This window comes from Lycium barbarum, chromosome 9 (genome assembly GCF_019175385.1).
Source record: "Lycium barbarum isolate Lr01 chromosome 9, ASM1917538v2, whole genome shotgun sequence".
Lineage (NCBI taxonomy): Eukaryota > Viridiplantae > Streptophyta > Magnoliopsida > Solanales > Solanaceae > Lycium > Lycium barbarum.
The window spans coordinates 111638573-111650417 of NC_083345.1; the positions used below are offsets into that span (position 1 = coordinate 111638573).

General features: G+C 35.7%; 1 non-coding gene across 1 annotated transcript; it reads right to left on the minus strand.

Moving 5' to 3' along the window:
- Positions 1–11460: 11460 nt before the first annotated feature.
- Positions 11461–11566, minus strand: LOC132612440 (small nucleolar RNA R71). The gene has a single exon (XR_009571800.1). It is a non-coding gene; the product is annotated as a small nucleolar RNA R71 (small nucleolar RNA).
- Between the last annotated feature and the right edge of the window lie 279 nt (positions 11567–11845).

An 11845-nucleotide genomic window follows, 5' to 3' on the forward strand; every position in this document is an offset into this window, starting at 1 on the left:
AACTATGTCAAGAAAGAACAAGGAGTCATTGTGCTTAGTTTGGTTTGTCCATTCTATTCTTTGGACAAAAGATGTAAAAAATAATATAGAACTTGGTTTGATTAAACTCTCGGAGGATCATGAGACATTCAAGAACTATCCATGGGGTCATAAAATTTTTTAGTTGACTAATTATTTGTCGAGAGATTTCAACCCTAATGTGAAGACTTCCAACATCTATGGCTTCCCTTGGGCCTTGATGGTAAACTTTCTTTCTTCAATGTTTTATCTTTTTAATTTTTTTACTTCATTAATTATTCTGATTTTTGGTGGCATAATATTTTCTAGGCTAGGGCATTTGAAGCCATTCCTCACCTCCGGAGTCAAGTCAAGGACTACTCGGAAGAGGTTTGTTTTCCAAGGATCCTCAGATGGTTGACTGCCATAAATAACAATAAAAAAAATGAATCTTGATCCTTTTAACCCCCTTTAAGGAAGCAGTACGTCAGAGTCTGTTGGAAAATATCCCTAAATAGTTTTATAACAAGTAACTACTTATTGCAACAGATATATTTATCTGCTGCAAGAACCTCAGAATATGTTGAAAAAATCAAAACAGTTGCTGAGGAAGCTGCAACAACTGTTCTGATATTTTCTAACAGATAGTGAATCTGTTGCAACAACTCCTAAGATGTTGGAACAACTGACTCAGTTGTTGCAACAGGTTCACAATCTGTTGGAAAATATCAGAACAGTTGCAGAGAAAGCTGCAGCAACTATTTTGGTTTTTCCAACAGCCGAAGAATATGCTGCAATGACTGAGGAGGTTGTTGGAACATATGTGGGAGTTGTTGCAACAGATTACACACTTGTTGAAAAATATTGAACAAGTTTGACACCTGCTGTAACGGATCAAGTTATTTGTTAAATTGTCAATCTATTACAACATCTTGTAAATTCTTCCAACCATTTGAATATATCTGTTTGTTTGTTGTAGGTTGTGCACCCACGGCTTATCCCGACAAAACTAGAGTTTCACATGCCATGTGTTGTTAGTTTAGGGCCTGTGGAATCTGTGCCGAATGAATTGATTGATCAGATAAAAAAATAATTGGCTGGAACCACAACCATCATAAGGGCCGGTGTTGTTGATGATGGTGATGGTGGTGTTGATGTTGATGTTGGTGTTGGTGTTGGTGACGGTGTTGGTGCTGATGTTGATATTGATACTATTGTTGATGTTGCAAGACAAGCTGTGGAAGGTCTTGCTGATAAAAAAAAAAAAAAATGATGATGATGATGGTGATTGAGTTGGTGGTGGACAGACCACAGATTTCCCATATAGGTTTGGTAGATATTCTTCAGTTGGTGTCGGTACCTCCACTTCTTGTGCTTGTGAATGCAGTACTTGCAAGCTGAGAAATGGATGATTTGATAAACAAGGTTGAAGAGTTGGTTCAGGCACAAAAAGATACAAATTCTGCTATAAAGAGTTTGATATCCAAGAGGGGTGTCAATCCATCCAAGAAGCTTAGCTCATCCTATACTCCTATTGGGATTCGCAAGAGGGCCAAAATAATTTCCAAGGCACTTGTTGATTGTAGAGCAAGGAAACCAAGTACTCCACATAAGTCTACTGCTACTTCTCCTACTGAAGTTGTGCCACAAGTGCTAAAAAAAGTAAATATTTTCAAGCGTGTAAATTCCCAAAGAAAAAAAAGGCTTGAAACTTTGAGATGCACGTGCAGCGCACGAGATGCACGTGTAGCGCGCCCACGAGATAGAGATGCACCTAAGCCTATCAATTGGGCCGGGTTGGCCCGGGATCTGCCCACCTAACCCAGCCCATAATCGGCCCAGCCCCCCAACCTGATAAGAGGGTGGTGGGCTGGGCTAGTGGAAAAAATTAGGGGCCTGGGCCGGACATGCCATTTAGCCCGATAGCCCGGCCTACCAACAGCCCGGGTTCTGGCCCACCGGGGGCTCGGCCCCTTTCGAATTAATTTTTTTTTTAAAAACAAATCATAAATAGGCATTTGTACATATATAAGACAGATTTTGTAACTTCCACCATTTCTTCTTTTTTCTCCTATTTACTGTAAAAAATAAGTTGGTAATACCAAAAATTATGGCGGCAGAGAAAATATCTTTTCGTGAAGATGATTCAAGCAAATTAATATAATAACACTGTTGAGCATCATGGATATTATTATAAAAATAATCAATAGCATAATTAAAAGGAAGATAGTTATGTCAAAATGCTGTATCATCAGTCATTCTTACTGATAGTTGAGTTTACAGAATCGTTAAAATGAAATAAAAGGATCAACTCATAGAGAAATTGGAAGATAGATTGTGATGAAGTACGAAAATGTAGAACAACCAATGTCTAAGATCTTATTAGTTTCAAATATTTTATATATAATAATAATGAAATATTTTTTAGCGTATTTGAAATGTCTCTGCCGATGATAGAGAGGTGACAATCTGCACCATAACATTAGGACTTAGGATCAGATGAGATAATTAAATTAAGAACTTTGGTTTAGTATCAAAACTTGTGCATTGTTCCCATTTAGTTACTGTGTGATTTCATTTTAACCTTTTTTTTGGGGGTTAAAAAGATTAGCTTATTTATAGCAAAAAAACGTTACCAATTTATGTATATCTTGTATATGTTAATGGTATATTTGTGTATATCTTGAATATGTTGTTGGAATGAAGACTCCCAACGGCTATTTAAGTGCTAAAAATTATAAAAAGTTGAGAATGTGATACAAGACTACATAAGTAATTTAAAATAAAACTTCAAACTTAAATTGAAAATATTGCAAATTCAAAACATACAAACTTGAACGATTAACTCATTATAAATGAAAAGTTCAAAACGCTAGCATCGATGGAGAAATTTAAAGAAGAGATAAACTTCAAATTTCAATTTTGTGCCTTTTGTCCAAGTGCCTACGTAACGGACCGGTACCCCCAAAAACCGGTTCGGACTTATGGAGATATATTTGACCACAATATTGACATTTAATATGTTCCTCGTCTACTCGCTCAAAATGCTACCACACCGGACTTGAAATTGATCTTCGGACTGGAGGAGGAGGTGGAGGATTATCATTATCCATTAAATTTAAATTTTGAAATTTGAACTTGGAAGTTGGAAGAGAGAGAGAGAGAGAGAGAGAGAGAGAGAGAGAGAGAGAGAGAGATTTAGATGAGTAGGAAATTTAGGGAAAGAGGAGAGTAGGGAATTGTGAGATAATATGGAGAAGAATGAATGATATTTATAGATTGAAAATAGGCCCAAAGTATAATTTAAGGAACTTGATGGTTAAAATAAAGTTGACAACAACTAGATTTTAAAGTGTCAAACTTAATAAATTTTTGTATTGGATTTTTTTTAAAAAATAATTAAAATCCGGCCCGGTCCACTAACTAAAACCCGGCCCGGCCCACTTAACCCACTATGTACCCCTACCCGGGTTGGGGGCTGGGCCGGGCACCCCTTTTCGACCCCCAACCTGGCCCACTAACTATGGCCCGGCCCACTTGACAGGCTTAGATGCACGTGTGACGCACGCAGAAACTAGCTATATTAAATATACTTGAGACCTCTTTTATATTAAGATTTGATTTTAGGCCACCAATTTCATTGAGCCGCTCCTGTATTCTCAAAATGTCATTTAGTTGGCCGGCATGTTAACTTGAATTTCACCGGTAATATGCTTTTTAATTACTAAGCGATGCTTTAATGAAAAGGAGTATTTGGACCAAGTATATTTGCTTCAGTGTTAATTATATATGGATCCAAAAACAAAGCTCTCTAAACTACTAACTAAATCATGTTTTCTTTTGAAGTACAATTTGTCAATCTAAGAATTTGTTTCACTATAGATGACAAAAACTATATGTTAGCCTCAATTGAAGGGGAAATGACTAATTCATTTTAAAGTTCTGAGATTAATTTTCTGTTGTTAGCCTGAAAAGAATTTATATCTTAGTCTCACTTGAAGACGACATGAAATGCTTTTTTTTTTTGATAGGTCGGACATGACCATTTTTATGTGTGTATGAAGTTTCTCTTTTAGAGTAACTCGATTTGAGTTATGTAGTAGTACTTTCTTCAGTCCATTTTAGTTGTCGTGCTTATTAAAAATAGTTGTCATTTTAGGAAATCAAGATATAGTTAATTACTCCATCCATCTCAAAGTACGCGTCGTTTAGCCCCCATCAACAAAAATAATAAAAATAAGGTATAATTTACTAAGTTACTCCTATTTATTAATTTCTTCAGAACTGAGCACTATTAAAAAAGAAGTAGTAGTTCTTGAATATAAAGGTATACTTGGAAACAATTGTTGTACTATTTTTTTATCTTAAATTACTAAAGTGACACTTAATTTGAGACAAATCTGTTTTGTTAAAGCGACACTTATTTTGGAATGGAGGGAGTATTTATTTTCACATTTAACCGTACTCAATGAATGTGGAAAGATACTAATTTGGTGAAAAAAAGAGTAGTATTAAATTGAGATCAAAGGAGTAAATAAGGATAACTTTTTTGATGACAAGGGAACCCACAACCCTACCTTTTGAGTGCGCATAGGGTAAACCCCACTCTTGTGTAATAGCTCGCAAACAAAACAAGAGAGATAACCCGCACTAGGCAAGCCATATGTGACGAGCTCGACCTAGAAGGCAAATCGCCTGCTGTTGTAGGTAGGGGTTTTCGAACCTGAGACCTCCATTATGGAAGTCTTATAATTTAGTCCAATTACTCTTTTAGCTAATATTTTCTTAAGGGACGTATAAAGAACCAGAGTAATATGTTAGTGATTGATGAAAAAAATGTTTAAGTACTGTTGAAATGAGAGAAAGCATCATAACAAAATTAAATTTTGAAGAGTTTAATGAATTAATTCTTGAAAGTTGCATAGGAAAAAAATTATGTCAAACATTTTGGCTAATGGGTATAATATAAATTGTAAAAAAGGAGTAATATAAGAGAGTTGCTCGAAAATAGGATCACAATTTTCTTTTCTTTTTTCATTTTGTTTTAAGCATATGATAACTGAAATTTAAGGAATCACCTAACTAGACTCAGCTTCCTATCAAAACGTTTTTCATTCTTAAGGTTTGAGTTCAAGATCTTTGATTATAAAGTGTAAAATAATTCTTAGTTTTGAGCTCAAACCTTAGAATTTAGGAATGACTATGCTTGAGACAAAATTTTACAGTTAATCAAAGGTCCTGAACTCAAACCTTAGGAATGATTATGCTCAAGAACTAAACAATTTATTAGGCCATTTATTTATGGGGGAAAGACATAAATTGACCCTTAAACTATATCCCAAAAGTCATTTTCACACTTAAACTTTAGTAGTGACCTATTACACACCTAATATATGAAAAAGTGATATTATTTACCCCCTGACGCACATATAACCAGTCTCAGATGTGGAAGTGCTCCACACGCGCGCGACACGTCATTTATTCTTTCACGATTTTTTATTTTATTTATTCTTTCACAATTTTGCTTTTTTTATTTTATTCACAAAATTAAAGTAAACAATGATTTTTAAATTTTAACAAAAAAATTGATTTTCCACCTTCTTCTTCATTTCACCCCCCCCCCCCCCCTTTCGTCTCCACCTTCACGCCACCCCCACTCCCCAACTCCTTCACGCCACCACTCACCACCGTCACGCCGCCTCCACCCCCTAAATGCTTCAGGGCACCCCCACCCCCCAGATCCTTCACACCGCCCCCACCCCCTAAATGCTTCAGGGCACCCCACCCCCCAGATCCTTCACGCCACCCCACCCCCCCAAATCCTTCAGGCCACCAGCACCACCGTCACGCCGCCGCCACCACTGCAATTTCAGACCACCACCAACACCAGAAAAAGTAACGATATCATTACCATTAATTTCATATGCCATCACCTCCAATGATTTCAATAGCCACCACCAAAATTAAAATACCACTATCAATTCCTCTTTACCATTCCCCACTAACCCATCACCAAAAATCACAATAGATAGTCACCATTGATTTGAGAGCAAAGACATTCATCTTTCATTTGCACTTTTATTTTTTAATTTTTCTTTTCAGTTATTTTGGTCCCTAAAGAATTCTTGAATTCTGATTTTCGTCAATGAACACTAAGAAATACTAATTTTGATTTTCTTATCTTCTGAAAAATTACAGTGAAGGAGATAATGGATACGATAAGAAAAATGGAGGAAATGAGGGGGAGGAGAGAAGATAGGAAAGAAAAAGGGAGTGCAAAAGAAAGGTATGGGTGGGTGAGTACGGAGAAGAAAGGTGGGAGGGGGGGGGGGGGGAAATGAAGAAAGGGACGGGTGGGGGGTGGGATTAAAAAAATATAAATTTGGTATTTAAAAAAAAAAAAAAGAATTAATTTTAATTAAAACGCGCCTATTTTTTTTAAAATTATTTTTACATTTTATGCCACATCAGCTCTCAGGGAGCAAATAATATCACTTTTTCATATATTGGGTGTGTAATAGGTCACTTTTCAAATTTATATTTTTTTAATTATTTTTACATTTTATGTCACATCAGCTCTCAGGGAGCAAATAATATTACTTTTTCATATATTGGGTGTGTAACAGGTCACTACTAACGTTTAAGTGTGAAAATGACTTTTAGGGTATAGTTTAAGGGTCAATTTATGTCTTTTGCCTTTATTTATGTACGTGGGTAAGGAACTAAATAATTATGCTTGAAACAAAATTGTGATTAACAAACAGATCCTGGAGAAGAAAATTTTTATGATGGTAGAGGCTCAAACAACAAAAGTTGTGTGAGGCTTCACCCCTTCCTTGACAAGTGAAATTCTGGGTCCCACCAGTACTTTTGCTTACCCACACCTTTCTCTCTCTTTTATTCTTTCCAATTATCTTTTGCTCTCTCATCTCTATTTCTCATAGAATGTAAAAAAAAAATCTCTCTCTGGAAAATATACTAGTTAATGTAAAAATATTTCATTTCTGTTTTTTCATTAAAGTATGGAACTTTTGACTTCACTAATGCACAACTGTTATCAGAATTCTAAATATGCAAAATGTACATTAAAATGCATGCAATATACTATACATGTGTTTAAGTTAATTGAGGTAATAAAAGGTTGAAAAATAATATTTAGCTTCACTCAGATTTATAAAATATAATTTATAAATCACATTTGTAAAATAAAAAAAAGGCGCCTGGAGCACTAAGCTCCCATATGAAAAATATAATTTATTAAAAGCAATTATTGAATAATTTATGTAGTTAACAACATGATTATTCCAAAATAATGTAATAAATGGTCAATCAATATTGCATAAATGCATTAACTATTCCTTATATGTTGTATGCCATTTAAAAAATTCACACAATTATGTATTGATAATTGGTCAATTGTCCGGTTTCGTACATTTTAGTAGATCAAGAGAAATAAAAAAGATCTATTTCTATCTTTATCCATTTTTTTTGCCGATTTATGTTGGTTTATTCTTAGCATTAAAATAATGTAATACCTCCGATTCAAAATAAATGTTCACTTAGCCTTTTTCACACCCCTTAAGAAAATATTAATTCCTAGAAAAAATTTGTATTTTGACTAAACAACCCGTTATTAATAAGACTCTTACATATTCATTGCCTCGAGTAAAGGGGCAAAATTGGAAAATAAAGTTAATTCTTTCTTGATTATGTAAGCAAACACTTATTTTGAACCAAAATAAAAAGGTTAAGTGGACACTTATTTTGAAGCGGAGGATATTCTAACATAAAGCTTTTAGTATTTTATTGATTTTTGTTGGTGCTTTAAAAAGTGATTTTTAGATATACGATTTATAAATTGCATTTCAGAAATGCAATTAATAAATTTGATTTTTAGAATACGATTTAAGTTAATGTCATACACGTATATGTTTTGCTTGTGGGATTCACTGGGTATGCTGTTGTTGTTGCTGTTGTATACGTTTTGCATATTCTTAAAAACTTTTTTAAAAAAAAAAAAATCTTCCTTTTTTTTGTAGGAGCGAGTGAGAACTGGAAGACAAAATAACAATTGATTTACTATTGAAAACTAAATATTTGTTGGTGGAACTATGAAATTGTATGGCTTAATTTAGAAGAGAAAATTATAAAACTAAATTTTATCCGCTTGATACTTTTTTCTCTTGCTAAGTTGTGTGAGGATAGTGGGAAAAATGATGGAGTCAATGATTAGAATAAAAGAGAGAGAAAGGTGTGAGTAAGCAAAAGTACAAGTGGGACCCAGAATTCCACTTTGTCAAGCAAAGGGTGTAGCCTCATGTACTTGTTTTTCCTCTTTCACCTCACTCTGTCAATTTAGGGGTGGGCGTTCGGTATTCGGTTCGGTATTTTCAAAGTCCGGGTTCAGTAATTCGGTAATAGGTAATTGAAAGTAGATACCAAATATCGAACTTTCAAACTTCGGTTCGGTAATTCGGTAATCGGTAAATCAAACTTTGGTTCGTTACGGTATTCGATAATACCATATTAAGTCGAGTTCACTGTATTACATCAATGGCTAGATAACAAGCACAAATAGATGATATGCTAGAAGAAAAATGATACAACAAATCCCTTCAAGAATTGGTGAACTTCAGTCAAGGAAAAAACTAAGAAATGATCAAAATTCAAAAATCAATGAAGCCCATGAAATCACATTAACTGAACGTTACAAAGAAAAAGAGCAAAGAAGTGAATAATACCCTTTAGGATATGTGTACTTAAATTGCATTAAACCAATTCGGTAGAGACTCTACAATGTCTTTTCCATAATTTCTGTTCGGCTCCATTCATACCATATACAGCAGAACTATATTCATTATACTAATATACTCACAAATATTGGACAAGCCAAGGGAACTAAAATCATTTAAAAGCAACTGAAATAAAAATATCTACTTAAGGAATACAAAAACGTTGACAAGTTACAGTACCTTGAAAATTGATTGCTTGATTTCAGATGAATATATATTTCAACAATAAAGCTAGATGGTAAGGGAGAGAGGCGGTGGGGGTGGCCTGTGGGTGGTCACTGGTGTTGGTGTGACTTGTGAGAGAGGTGGGTGTGAGAGATTTGTTTATTGTTTTGTATACTGAGGCGGTGGTGTTTCGTTCTTGAAAAATTGGGTCAAATTTCCACAATATGGTCTAAACTGATGAGTATTGTTGCTAACTTACAATTGACGCATGGGCTGATGGGTCTGACTATTAATTTAATGGCCCTCTATTTAATAACTATTTCGGTATTCGGTAAATACCGAACTGAATACCGAATACCGATTTTTTTTAAAATTTTATTACTGAAAATTGAACCGAAAACCGAAATATCAAAGACCAAAATACCAAAATCCCCAGTTCGGTAGGTAATTCGGTTTTCGGTGTTTTATGCCCAACCCTATCTGTCATTGCCTGAAGAAAAGGTGAAAACCGACCACCAAATTTGACCTAAAAAATGACCGATGGTGAGGGTTGATGTGTCGCGGATTTGTGGCTCATTCGACGCCTTTTTACTATGAATTTTGGTTGTTTTGAAGTAAGCCTGGTTCTCATTAATATGTTTTGTTGTGTTTTAGGAAAACAATGGCCCAAAAGCAAAAAGCAAAGAACAAAAGAAAAATTTGCCAGAAATGAAGAATCGACGGTCCGTCGATCAGCCGACGAACCGTCCTTTGAAGCGTCGATAAGCTCGATTTTCCAGTGATGACAAAGTTGAAGACGACAAAGGACGGAGGCATCGACGAAGCGTTAAACTGATCGACGGTTCGTCGTTTGTGTCGTCAAACAGGATCTCTCAACAAAAGGAGAAAAAGACGGAATACTCGACGGAGCGTCGAACTGGTCGACGGCACCATCGAATGGAACACAGTGCTGAAGGTACAAAGGACGGAATACTCAACGGATCGTCGAACGATCGACGGTCCGTCGATCTTGCTATCGGGGGCACTTTTGTCAGTTTTCTGCTGTGCGTTTTTGGAGCCTATTTAAAGAACATTTTAGGTTTTCTTTGCATCCAGATTTTATTGTACTCACTTAAAAAGTCCCATTGGTGGGTGAGCATTGAATACTCCCCTTTTGGAGCTTAGTGAAGACAACAAGATTCCATTTTCCATCATCTTTATTACATTTGTAAGCTTTATGTCTCATTTATTGCTTATTACTTTTGAGACCATAATGTGTGAGTAGTTTCTTTAATCAAAGTTGTGGACCCAAATGATGGGTGATATGTAATGGGTATCTAACATTGTATATATATATATATATATAATGGGTTGTGATGTGTTTTATTATTTCTCGTATTCATTGTTCTATAAGTGGTTGCAAACACTTGTTCATGCACAAACCCTAGTTTATTTGAAAAGATGAACTAAGGTGTGATTTGAAATAATATAACAAGGACTCGGGGCGCTAACCCTCGTTTAATGAACTCGCTTAGGAATAAGATGAGTTCTACTTGGCATATTTAATCAACCTTATTTATAACTTTTCTGCATTTGGGAAAATCATGAAAATAAATAGTTTCTAACTATTGAAAAATATTAGAAAGTGTATTAGAGATTAAGTGCATAAATAACCGCGACCCATTAGAAATATATCATGTTGACACCCATAGCATAACGTCTAATCATTGCAGGGACACAACTTTGGTTCTCCAAATCCAAACAATTCAAAATAACAAATACAAACCAAATCTCCTTTTTAAAATACTCGGAATAGGATTAAAGCCTTTAAATACTAGTATCACATACAATTAGTACCCTTTTCTCTCCATATTCCCTGTGGGATTCGACCCCAACCTTGTTTGGGTTACTATATTTGACAACGTCCGCTTTACGCCATTAATAGGTGTAATTTGAGCGTATCAAATTTTGGCGCCGTTGCCGGGGGATACGGTTTAGAAATTACTGATTGTTGTGTACTCTTCTTTAAAACTTTTTCTATTCCATCACACCTCGTTTGCTGTTGTGGTGAACTAGGTGAACATGGCAGGAAGACCGAATCGGAATCAAGGAAACCAAGGTGGACTCCAAGTGAACCCACCTGCACCAGAAGAGGATGAGGATGAAAATATCTTTGCGGAATTCATTAATGAAGCTGATTATGCTTCTGCTGTGGTTCCTCCTAGAACTGAAAATGCTACTTTCAAAATTGATAGTTCTATCTATTAGCTGCTGAAACTTGAAGGTTATTTCCGAAATTCTTCGGAGGATTGTCCACTTCGACATTTGAAGAACTTCTTGCATGTGTGTTCTCAATAATCTCAAGGTGTTGTTTCTGCTGATGCACTTCGATTACGGGTCTTTAAATATTCCTTGGCTGGCCAAGCAAGGGAATGGTATGAAAAGCTCCCCAGCAATTCTATACATACCTGGAACGAGTTAGCCAATACAGTTTTGAAGAAATGGTTCCCGCCAAGCAAAAAGGCTGAGCTTCGGGATAAGATCTTTGAGTTCAAACAACTTCCGGGGGAACAATTATATTCAGCATGGGAGCGTTTCAAGTATTATCTAGCTCAATCTCTAACTCACGGATTTCCGGATGCTATTTTCACGGAGAAATTCTACAAGGGCTTAGATACAATGAATCAGATTGCTGTCAATACTGCCGCATGAGGATGCTTCATGGACAAGTCATTTATCGTTATCACCCGTTTGCTTGATAAGCTCACCACCCACAATCAAGCTTGGCACTCGAGTGATAGTGAAGTCTTGTCATATGGTAGTCCCTCTACTGCCGCGGTGGCCAAAGAAAATCATGAGCGAGATCATACTTTTGCTCAATTGCAAACCATCGTGGATTTGTTGTCAAAGAG